Here is a 16230-nt window from a genome sequence, read left to right as displayed (position 1 = left end):
GAACTCCAGTGGCTGATCACAAAAGAGCCTTCTGGCTTTATAATATACTAAAATGGATTTTTTAAACTAACTTATATAATTGCCAAGATTAGAGGCATTACAGCTGTTTAAAACCCAATCTGACATTTTAATGATGAGAAGAAATTGAAGTACAACATTTTAAAATAATTATGCTTTTTGTTTGTTTATTTGTTTGTTTTTACTTGTTTGTTTTTTTCTTTACAAAAGAAATTGAATGTTATAGGTAGTTGAGAAATGAGACATCAGCTGCCAGAAAATTCACAGTACAAAGACATGTCTACAATGAAACATTATTTCAAAATAACAGGTTATTCCGAAATAACTTAGTTTGCCCCTCTACACAGCAGGCAGTCAGGGCTGGCCCACAACATTTTGGCACCTGAGGCGGGGAGCTAAAATGATGCCCCTGTACCCCCTTGCTTAGGCCAAAATTTTGAAAGGTCTCAATTTTGCCTTCTTCCTGTTCTACTCCTCTCATGGTACCGCTCTGCTACCTACATATGAACCAGCAGCAGACACAATTTTCTACACTCCTGGTCCTAGTGTAAGCGGGGGAATGGTCCCGCTATTGTGGGGAACTTTCCTGGCTTCTATACCACCCCGGTGAAATGGACCAGCGAAAGGATCTGAGTCCCCGCTCCCACTTCCTTTACCCCACGGCTTCCCTGATCCTGAGGGCTCCCCCTCCACTCTCCTGAGTAGCAGAGTCTTTGAAACCCCAACAAGGCTAGGCCCAGGTTTCCTGGGGCTTAATCCCCGACCTTGTAGTCACTAGGGGCAGGAGTTAGGGTGTCCCCACTCCGAGGTGCTCTCTTCACACTGCATGCTTTCATGGCCCAGTGATCATTTCATAAGGTTCAAAGCAAATACAATTTATTAAACATCAACTGATTAAAGAGAAAAGAATAAAAAAAATGAGAATGGTTAAATGAGAACACACAGTCCTGCTCTGTAGCACAGGGACATCAAAACAGCAGTCTGGAGAGTGTAAGGACCGTTCACAGTCTCTTCCTTATAGGCCCCTTGAGGCCCTGGATGTGCTGCAGAGGGACTGCAGGCTGGACACGCTTGCTCTGGTAGTGACCACACAGCCTCAAGCTCTAAGTGGCCAGACCCCTCTCCCAGTCTGGCCTGCTGGGCCTCTTGGCTGGTGATATCTCCCTGCTCAGAGCTTCTCCCCGCACTTTGCTGGTCCCAGCTGCTCACCACACCCAGCCGCAGGCTGTGCTGCTTTGCCCGTCTCCAGCTCCTTGCGTTGCTTCTCTGTCCCTTTTGGCTCTCTGAGCACTGTCAGTCTGCTGCTCAACACAGGGTCTGTGCTCCTTGGACTGTATGTGCCTGGCTCTGTTGCTGCAAAACTGCCCCTCAGCACAGCTTGCACTCCTTGGGCTGTGTGTGCCTGGCTCTCTTGCTACAGGACTGCTTCTCCACACAGCTTGCTCATCTTAGCTGTCTCTCAGCTCTCTCCTTACTCAGAGAGACCCAGAAAAATCCCAGCTCACAGGGAGGACAGGCCCTGGCCTCTCACTTTCCTCACTGGCCTGTCCAACCTGTCAATCAGGCCGAGCTGGAGTGTTGGCTGCTTTCCATTGTCTCTGGGGTCTGTCAGTCTCAGGGCCCTGATTTCTCATGGACCCTTCCCCTTTTGATACTGGGAGCTGGCGAATCAAAAACTCCTACAGAGTTTTAGTAAGGGGCTAACAGTCCCCTTACACTAGTGGCATCCCTCCCCCCCCCCCCCACACACACACAGTCTGGCACCTGAGGCAGCTGCCTCAGTTCGCCTCGTGGTAAGGGCAGCCCTGCAGGCAGTTATTTTGAAATAGTGTCAAAATACGGTAGGCTGGAGGACTTCTTACTCTGACTCCTGTAACCCTTATTGTATGAGGAATAAGGGAAGTCAGAGGAAGAGTGCTCTATTTCAAAATAAGTGCTGTGTAGACGCTCCCTATTTCGAAATAAGCTCCGCAATTGATGTAGCTCAATTTGCGTAGCTTATTTTGAGTTAAGCCCTGCAGTGTAGATACACCTAAAATGTGAGGCACCAGTTCATTAATGGCAAGGAACCAATATGACATATCTTTGATATAATCTTTCATACATTTACTCATCATGTCAGTTACATCTTATGAAGGAATCAAATAACCATCATGTGACTGACTCCACCAACACTAATCTCCTGATTGTTCCTTCAGTCTCCCCTTTTGTGTTCATACACCACAAGACACTTCATTTAGAGCAGACACCTCTGTACATATCATATGACTGAAACTGAGAGGGAGGCATAGGTAACAAGCTCTATTATCAATTTACATATTTCCCACTGACAAAACTGTAGGCTGTTTTTGTCAATATTCCATATAATTCATTTTTTCTATACAGTGTGGCTGTGTCTACACTGGGCCACTTATTCCGGAAAAGCAGCAGCTTTTCCAGAATAAGCTGCGAGCTGTCTACACTGGCCCCTTGAATTTCCGGAAAAGCAGTGACGATTTACTGTAAGAAATCAGCTGCTTTTCCGGAAAAACTGTGCTGCTCCCGCTTGGGCAAAAGTCCTTTTTCCGGAAAACTGTTCCGGAAAAGGGTCAGTGTAGACAGCACAGTAGTCTTTTCCGCAAAAAAGCCCCGATCGCGAAAATGACGATCGGGGCTTTTTTCCAGAAAAGCGTGTCTGCATTGGCCATGGATGCTTTTCTGGAAAAAGGGCTTTTCTGGAAAAGCATCCTGCCAATGTAGATGCTCTTTTTCAGGAAATACTTATAACGGAAAACTGTTCCGTTTTAACCATTTCCGGAAAAAGGTGCCAGTGTAGACGTAGCCTGTGTGTTCCCCTCAAACAGTCCCCTCTCTCTCTCTCTCTCTCCTTCCTTCCTTCCTGAAGTGGAAAAGACACTTTTGCAAGGGCATTCAGTTATCTTGAAATAACTGCTCTGAAAGAACTTCTTCTGAAAGAGAGCATCCACACTGCCAAAGTGCATCTAAAAAGCAATCTGCTTTTTTGAAAGAGAGCATCAACACTGAATGGACGCTATTTCACATTTAAGTTGTGATTACTATGGATGGAGTGGCCACCAGGGCACCTGTGCTTTTTCCTCTTTCCTCGTCTTTTGAAAGAAGGCCCTCTTCCCGGTCCACACACACCTTCTTCCAAAAGAGCTCTTTCGGGGAAAGGTTTCTGCCTCATAGAAAGAGGATTACCAATGTCAGAAAAAAACCCTGTTCTTTTGATTTTTTTCAAAATAACATGATTGCAGTGTGGACATAAGTAAAGTTTTTTCAGAAAAACAGCCATTTTTCCGAAAAAAACTCTGTAATGTAGACATAGCCATAATGATTACATTAACAAAGGCAAAAGACTACTCTCCAACACATCACATAATTTAAAGAACTGTTAAGACCACAATTTCAAACTCACAGCCTGTGGGCCATCTACAGTCTGAGAAGTTTCATAATCCAGCCTGGGAGTCCCCACAGCCTGGGGGGAGCGGGGTGTCCATGACCATTCCACAAGTGACCCTTTGCCAGGTTATTATCAGATGCAAGCTCCTTGCAGACCAAGACAAACCAACTCACAGCAACACCAGACCCTACCAGAACGACAGCTGCAAAACCTACAGGATTAAGGGTGGGAGCTAGCTGGGCAGCTGCCCGGGGCACCAACCTACGTGGGGTGCCTGATTACAGCTATAAGGGGCGCTGCACAGCCTCCACCCTCAGCACCCTTTACAGCTGCAATCAGGCACCGCGTGTCCCCCGCCCCCGGGCACACGGCACCTCTTACAGCTAAGGGGTGGGAGCCGCGTGGTGCCTGATTACAGCTGTAAGGGGCGCTGCATGCTCGGGGGGGCAGAGCTGAGCATATGCCGGATGCCCGCTGCCCAGGGCACAAGAATGGCTCGAGCTGGCACTGCCTACACATATATCTCCACTACTATGATGATGAATCCTTTCCACAACACACTTTTAAAATCCATTAGTTCTACACGTGTCTATCATAACATGTGATATGCCTTATCCAGTGCTTCAAATGCCCCAGCAACTAGATGGGCAAAACAAGACAGCCCACCACTGTACAGAGGACTGAACTAGCTCATCTTTCGATGACCCTTCCAAAAATAGGAGGCTCTGATTCTGTGCTTTCAAACAAACTCATACAGAATAAACACACACACACACAAGCGAAAGATATCACATCTATGGACACACACTTTTCCAATTCATCACTCAATATCTGACATCTCAGTCTTCACCTTCAAAGGAAACCTTTGTTAGAATGCATTTTAGAGATATGAAAGACGTTGCTGTCAGAAAAAGATCCTTAAGAAGGCTGTGGATCACATTGATTTTTTTTTAATGATCTTTTTCTGATTGATTTTTTTTTTGTATAATCTAACTGGCATCCCAGATCTTGAATGGAAGAAGAATATACTCTGTTCACAATCAAGGCCCATGGTGATCTGGTCTGTAAGGATTTCCAAAAAGGGAGAATTTTATGTGGAGTGGAGAATTGGTATCCTCTTTTTTAAAAAAGTGTAGGTAAAATGTACAAGCTCTAAAATTATTATTATTGCTTTAAGTTAAGGGTGGGGAACCTCAGGCCCAGGGGCCAGATGCAGCCACCAAGCTTGCCTGGAAATGCCCCCCAACACCACCCTTCCACCATTGGGAAGCCTGCTCTGGTGCTCCAGTCCCCCCACAAACCCCTGCCATGGGGCTGTGGCACACAAAATCTACTAGCTTGGCGCCCCTTATCTCTGAATATGGAGAGTGTCTTTCTCCTTCTGAGTTGGAGGCCACATTATTGAGGGTTTGTTTGTTTTGCTTCTCATTTGTGTACGGCCCCCAACTGATTGTTCTGTAGCTCAGTGACCCCCACCCTAAGAAAGGTTCCCCACCCCACTTTAAGTCATTACTATGGCAACTGTTTGCATCAGAATTCTATTTTTCCCTTCAATTATTTCAGTCTCATTAAATACTTGCTAATACTTTATTATTTGCTATCTTTTAAGCCCATATGCATTTCAGTATCTAATTTACTTAACAAATTATGTCTGACAAAAGAGAAAAACTTATAGTACAATAAACAACACTATTAATTACTCTGTGGAGCAGGGAGCCACTATGTTTGTCAGCAACATTATGCCTTCAGAATAATGGCACCCAGTAATTAAGTATGAATGTGTTCTATTATTAGGGCATATATCCTTTTCTTAAATTTATTTATTCATTATAATAAAGAAAAGCAAAAATGCATTTATTACTGTGAAGGCCTTTATCCTACTAAAACAAAGCAGGAGGAAAAGAACAAAAAATAGCATTCAGCCTGACAGTATATAAGAAAAAGTATGTTGCTATGGAAACTGAAATGTAATTTGTTATACTTTACTCATTAGAGCATTGGAGGTAACTTTATGAAAGAGTGGGGGGAAATCCTTTAAATGTAGGAAGGTGGTTTTAGAAGAAAAATTTCTAGAAGGTTACTTGGTATTTACCATTTATGGGACAAATCTCGCACCCCTTATTTGCATAATTACCCGGCAAATATTTTCATTGATATTACTGGGACTACTTGTGTGAGCTACTCTGTGATGAAGCAGGAATATGTCTGTACAATTTATGAATGTGTGAAATTTGTGTGAGTGTATGAAATTATTAATACTGTGTATGTGTAAGGTGAAAACTCCATTTTGGACTTGCTACCTTTTTGCCTATTCTGTGGTCTCTTTTTCTGAAGTTGGGTGGAAAATTCCAAAAGCTGGTGGATAAGAATAATAAAATGTAGATTTCTCTAAAATATGCACATACTGGAAATCTGTTTGCTCAAGACAAAAGACTGTCCCTGCCCACGAGAACTGGCTTAGCACGGAGGAAGTCACCTTAGCAACAATCATTGCCTAGGGATTTGTACTCATCTGAGGAATCTGGAAAAGAGGTCATCTGACACAGGAGACTGAAAATCTTAAAGGATGGGCAGAAACTGGTCTCTTTTGCAGGGAAACAAGGGTTTTTTCCCCAGTCAAAGGAGAGACTATTCCTCACATAACTTCTTGCATGATGAAGGCCTGCCTGACTTTTTGGCCCCAGATAGAAAATAATACATGTTACATTCATGTCCCTTTCTAGATCACCCTTCACTTGTAACTCCTTGGCGAACTATGTTTCATACTCTCCTGTGCTTTATATGGCTAGAGATGAAAGAATATGAAGACATTAGACTGTATAACAGTGATGCACAAACTTTTACCCTAGCTCCCCACCACTAATGGTCTGTGTCTGCACCCACCAGGCCAGGAATGCAGGGGCAGCCAGGCCAAGGGCGATAGCTAAGAATTAGGAGCATAACTGCAGCTGAGGGACAGAGACAGAGTAAGGGGTTGGAATCTAGCAACCAAGAGAAAGGACTGAGATTGGGGGCAAGTGGCTGAGCTGCAGCTGGGAATTGGAGCTGGAAGCAAAGAGCTAGCGCCAGGAGCAGAGGCAGGGGGCCAAAACATGACCAGGGGCTGGTATAAAATGCCCAGCTGCTCACTGTTGGGGTGTTTGAAGCAGTACTCCATTGTTAGAAGCACATTTTAATGAGATCGCTGTTCAGAATATATCATCAGAGCTTGATCCTGCCTTGAGGGCGGGGGGCTGGACTCGATGACCTCTCGAGGTCCCTTCCAGTCCTATTATTCTATGATTCTATGATCAGTACAGTGATAAAGCAATCTCCTCAGATCACATGGAGTTATGAGTCAGTAACTACTCTGCAATCCATTTGCAGTACTGTATGTGCACATAGGTAATTAACATACTCGTGCTAGCTTTCATCTTTCTGTGTCATAAGTTCTGACTCATGAATTAGGCAATATTTTAACACTGGATTTTTTGCCTCCTCTGAAACAAACATTAATTATTTGAACATTTTGAATAGTTCACAGGAATAAAAGGGTTGATAGATAGAAGTACCACCAACCATGATGCTGTTACAGTACTTTTAGTGGTGTTCTGTTAGTGGAGTGTGTTTTTATCCACATGCAGTGATTACAAATTGGTGGGTGATACATTTGTGAGCAATTGACTATTCCCCAAAAGTTGCAACACATGTTCAATTTACAAAGAAGCAGTGACAGTTGTTCATTTCAGTCCAGTGGCTAATAAAATTAGTGTTTGAGAAAATTACTTTGAAAACACTTGACTTCTTGAAAAATGGGACTGCACACCCTTCTCTAGCGCTTTGCACTGCTGGAGTGATTCACGACTCCTAAAGGCCTTTCCTTTAAGATGCCCTTTCTTTTCCATTGAGCCATCTTTGAGAAAGCTAATTCATTAGCTCAAATGCAAGTGTCCATCATTAATCTCTGTTGCCAGCTTCACTGTTCAATGAACGTTGCCAGACCTTTTTAAAGAAGAAGAAAAAGTAATATCAGGCTGTTTTTTGCTACAAGGAAAAATGTTCCACTGTCAGAACAGAACCATTATATGAGTTGTGAATTATTTAACAAGGCATATAAAAAAAGAAGGTTGCTCACTCTTTTTTGTGCCTGTGTGGCAATGTCCCTATGTTTACTACCCACACTGAGCTCCAGGAACATGTGGGAGCACTGACAAGCGTGAGTGTGTGTATTCATGCAGCTCACTCTGTGTTCCCTGCCCTCAGCTGGCAGTGAACAGGAGGAGATTGCAGAGGAGGAGGATGACAGTGACTAAACTTCTTAACTCATTATGTTCTTTTCTGCCTGCACTCCCCTGCCCTGGATAGTGGGATGTACAAACCCCACACTGGGCAACAAAGAGGTAAGGGATTATTTTGGGCTTCATCCCACCACACCTGCAGCAAAGGTGCTATTTTCTGGTGGATTTAAGACCAGCAATTAACTCATTTGTGTGGCGCAGCTGGAGGAGGGAGAGCTGCAGCTCATAGCTCCAGCAGTCCAGTGGGAAGCCTAAAGGCTCTGGCAAAGCTGCTCAAAGGATTCCTCCTGAGGGGTGGGAGGACCTACACCAGAGTTAGTTAGAGAAGGAAGTATCCCCCACTCCTCTGTCTGTGGACCCTGGATATTTGTAGGCTCCTCTAATTTATTTTGACTTGGAACTGTGGAGGGGAGAATGGAAGAGTCCTAGGAAGGAAAGCCTGCCAGACCTCAGTATCCTAAAAGACCGTGGGTTGGAGCGAGGCTCCACACACAAATGATCTCTCTAATATTTGGGGAATGATGATAATCTTGGGAAATTAGTACTACTTTTACTGCTTGCAGCGTGGGTTGTTTTTAGTTGTTGACTGGTGTGTGCATTTCCTAACTTGCATTTCTCTTGTACTTAAATTTAATTCTTTGAGAAGTGAGTTCTAAAATGTGTAACCTGTCATGTCTGGAGTAATTGTCCTGATGGTGGTTGTGGTCTTCCACACACAAATGCTCCCTCTAATCTTTTCTGTCCATGTGTGATTTTTTTTTTTTCATCCATATGTGGAATACATTTTTGATGTGCACCAAGGCATGTGGGAATGTGCACAACTAATAGAAACAAAAACCCAGATGTGGGTACTCTGTTTATCAGGAGGGTGGCATTTGAATCTCTCCTGAACAGCTGCACAAGCGCCCCGCTTACAAGAAACACTGCCCCACGCCTCTGTTGGCATACTTCCGAAACAGATCCTAAATGAAGACATTATACTGGAATCGTTCAAACCATTAAGTGCTAAAATGGGTAGGATTTTCTATGTGGGATAATGCTAGAAACACCAAGGTTATTCTGAGTCCTCTAAGAGAATCAAGTCTACTGCTATCTGATCTAGCAATGGATATAATTCTGAACCAGTTTGCTTTGGATGTGTAAATAAATACATTTTAATTGGAAGAGCCTTTTCCCAGTTCCCATAAACTTCATTCTAGTTAGAGGATGAAACTGACTGTGTTGATTACAGTTTCCTTGGTATAGTGTGAAGGCAAGGACAGTCTTTCAAGTCAGTTGAGGGCTTTAAAGAAAATAAGGCCCATATCCTTAGCTGCAAGCTCAAGAGAACACAGTGGTAATGTGATCTTCAGACTACTACCACGAGGCTTGTCCCTGGTCCAAATTAAACCAGTTCAAAAATTGTTCCAAATTATACTATAGCCAATGGTTGCAAGAGGGCAGGATGGCAAATATGCCCCACTGAGTCCTAGCCATTGCTTCTCTGCTGGCTTCAGAGTATGGGAGGAATATCAAGGGAGCTATAAAAATCAGTATTCTCAGTCTGTGCTACAAGCAGACCTCCCTATACGTCAATGATTCTTCTGTGCAGGGGCGGATATAGGGCAGGGCGAATGGGGCGGCCGCCCTGGGCCCCACGCTTCAGAAAGCCCCGCGCATGTGCCGTGGCGCCACCGTGCAGGCGCATGGCGTCACTACGCATGCGCCGTGGCAAAGGGGGGGCCCCACGGAATTATGCTGCCAGGGGCCCTGCAAAACGGTCATCTGCCCCTGCTTCTGTGAATTTCCTCTACACTTTTTGCAACTATCCCTTGGAAATGTCAAAGGCTAGTGGAGATGGGGATAGGGGCCAACTAGGTTAGAGCTGCATTAGTATAATACAGGGCTCGTCAACACCTGGTCCTCTGGTGGGATCCTTTGAACATGGCCTTCACTGGGAACACGCTCCACAATGGCGAGACATCTCCCAGGTGGGGGAAGCATTGAAAGACGCAAGCGAATGGGCTGGCTGGAACAAACGGGTACAGGGTGTCGGTGTTTCTAGCCCCCAGGGAGGAAATGCCGGGGCATCGTGGGATGTACTGGTGGCTTAGCCTTGTGGGCAGAGCCTGAGAAGTGCTGACTGGCTTACACTGGCCATATTTGGGTCCAGCACCGAGGCTTAAGGTTAAATCTTTGTATTCATGCCCATTAGTATGAAATAAGCTATTCGCATATATTTGCATGTATATTTGCATGTATATGCAATCACACTTAAGTTGCAGCCTTTAACATGTTCTGTGAGTTTCATTGTGGCCCCTGGAGCTTCCAAAGTTGAGTAGTTCCCAGCAACTTCCCCATGACAGATAGACAACGGGGGTAGTGCACTTAAAAGGCAGACACCTCACAAAAGCTGTCCTGGTTGCTGAAGTTATTGACAAGTGGGAGATGCATTGGCAAGCCCACAAGCCTCCCTAGCCAGGCCAGAATGCAATGCTCTGATGACTCATAGTCCTGATCTTTGCTGCTCCTAGTCTTCCCAAATGATTGTGGAACAGATGGATCAAATGCCAGGTGGCTCCTAGCCACTGCTACTGAGTGGAAGATGCCCTTGAATGGATAGCTGGTGGAAGAGACAGTCAAACAAGAATCAAACTGACCCAGAATCTCCTAGCCTTACTGTTCCCAAATAGTGTGGGGGAGAGGCTGGGTAGAGTTCACCTTGAACATTCAGTACTAAAGACAGTTGGGCATGTGGCTTACTCCTAATGCCAGCCTGGTTTGTACTGCTGCCTGGTACAAAATATCCCAACCAAGGGGGAATAGCTGGTCTACATGCTGTGTGTATGATGAAATAGAAGTCAGAACAAGAAAATGTGAATGAATATGTCCTTAGCTGAAAACATTACACAGGTAAGCCAAGCATTAAAATAATTGCAGCACTTGATATTTTAGTAATACTTCCTGTATATTACATAACATTTCAATGTCCAAGTCAGGTCTGGGGTTCACTGTGCTAGAGACTGTACAGTTTTTTAATGGTTGACAGTCCCAGCCCCAAAGAGGGTATGTCTACACTACAGTGCTTATTCGAATTAACTTAGTTAACTAAGCTAATTCGAATTAGCGCATCTAGACTTAAAAACTAGTACGAATTAGCGTTTTGCTAATTCAAACTAGCGCGTCCACACTGATTGGACGCTGGGGAGCACTTAAGGGGGGCTGAAACCAGTTCTGGCAGGGCATCAGGTCAGTAGTTGCTTTGTGTGGCTGCTGTCTGAGGCTATCTGAGGCTCGTGCTTAAAGGGACCCCCCTGGACAGCCGGTTCTCAGCTTTTCCACTTGCTTGCCTACCTTGCCGAGGGACAGCAAAGCGTTTTTGTCTGTGCCCGTCTATGTCAGTGCTTCCCTTAGGGGACGCCGCCACAGGTGGCAACACGGAGCCAGAGCTTACCCTGCACTTTCTGGTGCAGTTTCTGGACTTGCTACTGCAAGCCTGCCAGCAATGGCTGGAGGCTGCCTGGCACCACCTGGTGCACGTCAGCCCCCTGCCTCTCTGCCTGGCCACCTGGAGGCCATGGAGTAGGTGCGGTGGCGCCCGGGCGCCAGCGTACCCCACCTCATCTGGCGTCTGGACACCAGCAGCGATTGGTGGGACCGCATCGTCCTGGAGCGCTGGGAAAACAGGCAGTGGACCCAGAACTTCAGGATGAAGAGGGACACCTTCCTGGAGCTCTGCGAGTGGCTTGCCCCTGCTCTGCGCAGAAGGGACACTCGCATGAGGCCCGCCATCCCCCTCCAGAAGCGGGTGGCCATCGCCCTCTGCAAGCTCTCCATGCTGGACAGCTACCGATCCTTCGGGAACCAGTTCAGCATGGGGAGATCCACCATCGGAGCAGTGCTCATGCAGGTACGGCACTCGCCGGCCACTGGGCCGGGGGTGAGGGGGGCTGCAAGGAGGGGATGGGCCGCCCCAGGGAAAACGGGGGGATGGGCGGGGAGGAGGCGAAAGTGCCCCACACTGGAGGGGCCGGTCTTTCCCGGCTGTATTACAAGCCACCTGGGGGGGGGTGTTGCTTCCGGGAGAGGGGCGCGGGGCACTGCCAGGGCACCCCACTGATTCTCGCTTTGCTGTGTCTCTCCGCAGGTGGTCAAGGCCATCAACTGGGTGCTGCTCCACAGGGTGGTCCGCCTCACCGACCCGGACACCGTCATCCGGGGGTTTGGCGCCCTCGGCTTCCCCAACAGTGGCGGGGCCATCGACGGGATGCACATCCCCATCCGTGCCCTGGAACACCAGGCCTTCCAGTATGTGAACCGCAAGGGGTGCCTCTCCGTCCTCCTGCAGGCCATGTGTGACCACCGGGGCCAGTTCACGGACATTAATGTGAGCTGGTCCGGCAAGGCACATGACGCACGGGTGTACCGGAACTCCTCTGTGTGCCAGAGGCTGCAGGCTGGGACCTTCTTCCCCGACCGCCACATCAGGGTTGGGGACATGGACATGCCCGTGTGCCTGGTGGGGGATGTGGCCTACCCCCTACAGCCCTGGCTGATGAAGCCCTACACGAGGCACCTCAACCCCTCCCGCCAGGCCTTCAATGCGAGGCTGACCAGGGCCCGCATCATGATACAGGGGGCCTTCGGGCGACTGAAAGCCCGATTTAGATGCCTCCTCACCCGTCTCGACCTCGCAGAGCACAACATCCCTCCCGTGGAGGCAGCATGTTGTGTGCTGCACAATTTGTGCAAGTGAAAGGGGGAGGCTTTCCTGCCAGCCTGGATGGCTGAGGCTGACCGCATGGCTGGCCACTACGCTCAGCCCCACACCACCGCTGTCCGGGAAGCCCAGCAGGGGGCCGTCTGGATCCGGGAAGCCCTGCAGGAGAGCTTCCAGGTGGAGGAGGAGGACTGAACTCTCCCTGCATGCCCCACTGGGGCCTTCTTCCACCCTCCCCCCTTTCCTTTTCCCCTCTCTGACCCCCCTTCCTAATGTCAAATAAAGACACCTGTTTTGGTGAAAAAAACCTCTTTTTATTTTACATAACTGGGGTGGGGAGAGGGAGGAGTGAGAGTGGGAGAGGGGAGGGGGAAACCTGGGAGGAGGGAGCTGGAAGGGGATGGAAGGGGAGAAAGGGAAGGGAAAGCTCAGGGTTGGGGATTGGGCTGGCTCTCCCGTCTTGCAGCACTGCGGGTGCGGGGGCGTCAGGGGGTAATGAGTGTGGAGGGTGGGGCAGTAGGGACGGGGGGTGCGAAGGAAGTGGGAGAAGGAGCAGGGGCAGCAGGGGGAGCTGAGGCAGCAGGGGTGGGTAGAGGAGCGAGAGCTGGGGTAGCTGCAGGAGCTGGAGCAGGAGGAAGCAGGAACTGGTCGACCAGGGTCTGGAGGTGGCCTCTGAGGGCACGGCCCTGCTCATCCAGTGCCTCCAAACTCCGCAGGCGCAGCCGAAGGTCCTCCCGGACCCAGTGCTCCTGGTTGCAGAGCAGCTGCTCCAGGAACCGGAGGTGCCGCCGCTGGTAGTCCTCCTGGTTCCTGGCACGCCTGCTGGCCCAGGCGCGGGTGGCTGTTGCAGGCAGGGTGGTGCGCCCTGCAGTCCCAGGTGCTGCGGCTGTGGTGAAGCAAGAGCAGTGGTCAATTCTCCCTGGGGACAAGGTGGGTGAAACCCAGCCCCCCTCTGCAAGGCCAGGGCCCCTGCATGATACCCAGCTGCTGCTCCATGGTGGGCAAGGCCCAGGCACATGGTCCCTGGGCTCCTGCTCCCTCTCCCCCCTACCCTCCCATACACATAAGGGGAGCATGATGGTACTCACATGTGGAGCCCTCCCTGGCCTCGGACGACACAGGTGATGTGGTCTGTGGGGTTCCTCGGGGGTCCTGGGTCCTGGACAGGCTCCTGGCAGGCTCCTGGCTCTCGGTGTCCTCCGGCTCCTCCTCCTCGGTGTCAGGGACGGTTCCCTCTGCCCTGGGGTCGATCACCACCCGGGGGGCATGGATGGCGTGAGCCCCCAGGATGCGGTCCAGGGCCTGAAAGTGGGGGCAGGCCTCCGGGTCGGCCCCTGGCTGGCAGGCCCGGGAGTAGGACTGCTACAGGTCCTTGATTTTACAGCGGAACTGCTCCTGGCTCCGCTGGTGGCATCTGGCGGCCAGCCTGGCAGCCATGCGGCTGTACACGGCTGCGTTCCTGTGGCTAGTGCAGAGATCGTGGACATTGGAGGCTTCCACCAAAACCTCTATGAGGTCCACGATCTCTGCACCTGACCAAGTGGGCGCCTGCCTCTTGCGGCCCCGGGCAGGCTCCTGGGAGCCGCCAGCCTGGTCCTGGGAAGATGGGGAGGGCTGGATGGCATTGGGTGGCTGGCTCATGTTGTGGCAGGTGCAGGTTCGGCTGGCTGGGTGCTGGCAGGCTTGCAACTGGCACAAACACTGTAGCCAGACCGTGGCCCTTTAAGGGCTCCGGGGCCGGGAGGGAGGCAGAAGAGTTTCCCTGGTGTTGGCCAGAGTGGCCACCAGGGCAAGCTGGGGAGGGCTAGCCTCCCACTAGTTCGAATTAAGTGGCTACTTAGCCCTTAATTCGAACTAGTTAATTCGAACTAGGCGTTAGTCCTCATAGAATGAGGTTTACCTAGTTTGAATTAAGTGCTCTGCTAGTTCAAATTAAGTTCGAACTAGCGGATCGCTAGTGTAGCACCTATCAAAGTTAATTCGAACTAACGTTAGTTAGTTCGAATTAACTTTGTAGTGTAGACATACCCAGAGTTAGCATAACACTGGGCTGAAACCAGCAAATGACTAGGAGGGAAGGGTGACTAGATCATTATGATATTAATATATTTTATATAGACTAGCAATACTCATAAAAAAAACAGGGTGAAATGGCTGAGTAGGATTTCTGTTCAACAGAATGCAAAGAATAAACAGTGAAGAAACAGTGAATACAAGGGAATCATATAGAGAGGGAAGTGGATTGACACTCTTTCCCCTCCTCCCCACACAAATAACAAAATCAAGCCAGAGTTATTAGAGCATGAAAGTGAACAAAAGGAAAGGGGAATAAATATTCATTGGTGCTAATAACAGACAAAAGAAAATGAGACTAAAAAGTATGCAGGGCATCTGGAAGGCACCAGTCGAGCCATTCAAAACTTTTTGTAACTACAGGAACCTTTTACAAACCAAAGCTGTTTTTTTTTTTGGGGGGGGGGGGGGGGAGGGACAAACCAGAACTAGAGTTTGCATTGATCAGTCAGTCCCTCTACCTTCCTGTGCTCTTATTTCACCACCAAAATACCATGGCAAATGTAAACTAGTATTTCAAGCTAACTTGAAATAATTCATGAAACTCAAAGCCATCGAGTTGCACACAGGTTTAGGCACAGATGGACAAAGCAGGTAGTGTCACTAGTTGATCTCACTGTGGTTTGTTAGTACAGTAGAAGATATTAAATAAACCAGAATGTCAACAAGAAAACAAAGTTCTCATCCACTTGTCATAAATAGACTTTCTCTTTTTTGTTAGTTTGAATGAATTATTAAAATTACCACTGCAATTAGCACCATCTGCAAGATATAAATGAAAGTTATTATTTGAAGGTACACTTGAGATATTAAGGATATATTGGAATCCCCTGATGGTATGTTGTTTTTGACAAACCAGAATAAATGTGTTATATAATGAACAATGCAGTCCGTGATGCTGTGTTACTTTCCTGCGGCTGCACAATTTCTCAAATATCCATACAGCCATTTCACAATGATTATGATGAACAGTAGACTCTTGGTAGAAGTCTTGCAGGCCACTCTATGGTGAATTGTTGGGCTTATACCTGACCCATGGGATCCTTGTAAAACTCCATGCTACCCTGTGTCCTCTGCCAGTTGGCAAAAAACAGTTAATGAGGCTATTTCCCATGACCTATTAGGCAAAGTGTAAGGAACAATTAGCACACCAATAAGTAATGGATTGATTGCCTCCTGACTAGTGGAGGTAGATCTAGGTAAAGGTCATAGGGCAACTGGGCTTTATGAGGACTCAGAAGGAACTCAGTAGGGAGGAGAAAGTAGCAAAGCGTGGAGCTGAAGACTGACCCTCATAAAGAGGTGGCTGACAGATTTTTCATAATGTAATGTTTTATGAGCTTTTAATTGGACCTTGTAAACTGGACTTTATGTTGTTTGTCTGGAGGGCTAAGCCAGAGAAGTTGTGGCAAGAGGCAGCCAGCCAGGAGGGTGCTTTGGATCATGGGTACACTAGTTTACCCAGATAAAACTGGAATTTCTAACATAACAGGAATTCAGAATCCTTTACAATATTTTTCTATGCAAAGGTTCTTTCACTGTGATCTGTCTTCACATTCTGTACCCAGGGGAATATTGTAGCAAACCAAAAAAGAGCAGTAGAAAAAGGTCTAATTCTCTTGCTGAATTAGTTTGGCTACATCATTGGTATCATTTCTTCAGGGAATTCCCATTTTCTTTTCAAAGAGACAGGACTAGATTGAGCCCTAGTTCTGAAAAGCCCCAGTTAACAAGAGTATATGGGTGAATAGCAACACAGA

General features: G+C 47.8%; 1 long non-coding RNA gene across 2 annotated transcripts in view; it reads left to right on the top strand.

Annotated features, from left to right (window-relative positions):
- Window positions 1-7637: 7637 nt before the first annotated feature.
- LOC112546024 (uncharacterized) overlaps window positions 7638-16230 on the top strand; it is a 109988-nt gene continuing 101395 nt past the window's right edge. Inside the window, exon 1 of one of the 2 annotated variants that reach the window (XR_012903520.2) lies at window positions 7638-7800. This is a non-coding gene — a long non-coding RNA (uncharacterized LOC112546024). The remainder of the gene's footprint in view (window positions 7801-16230) is intronic. The other variant, XR_012903517.2, reaches the window with a different exon arrangement.

Source organism: Pelodiscus sinensis, chromosome 5, assembly GCF_052426305.1.
Source record: "Pelodiscus sinensis isolate ZL-2025 chromosome 5, ASM5242630v1, whole genome shotgun sequence".
In the NCBI taxonomy this organism is placed as follows: Eukaryota; Metazoa; Chordata; order Testudines; family Trionychidae; genus Pelodiscus; species Pelodiscus sinensis.
This window is presented reverse-complemented; position numbering and strand designations above follow the sequence as displayed.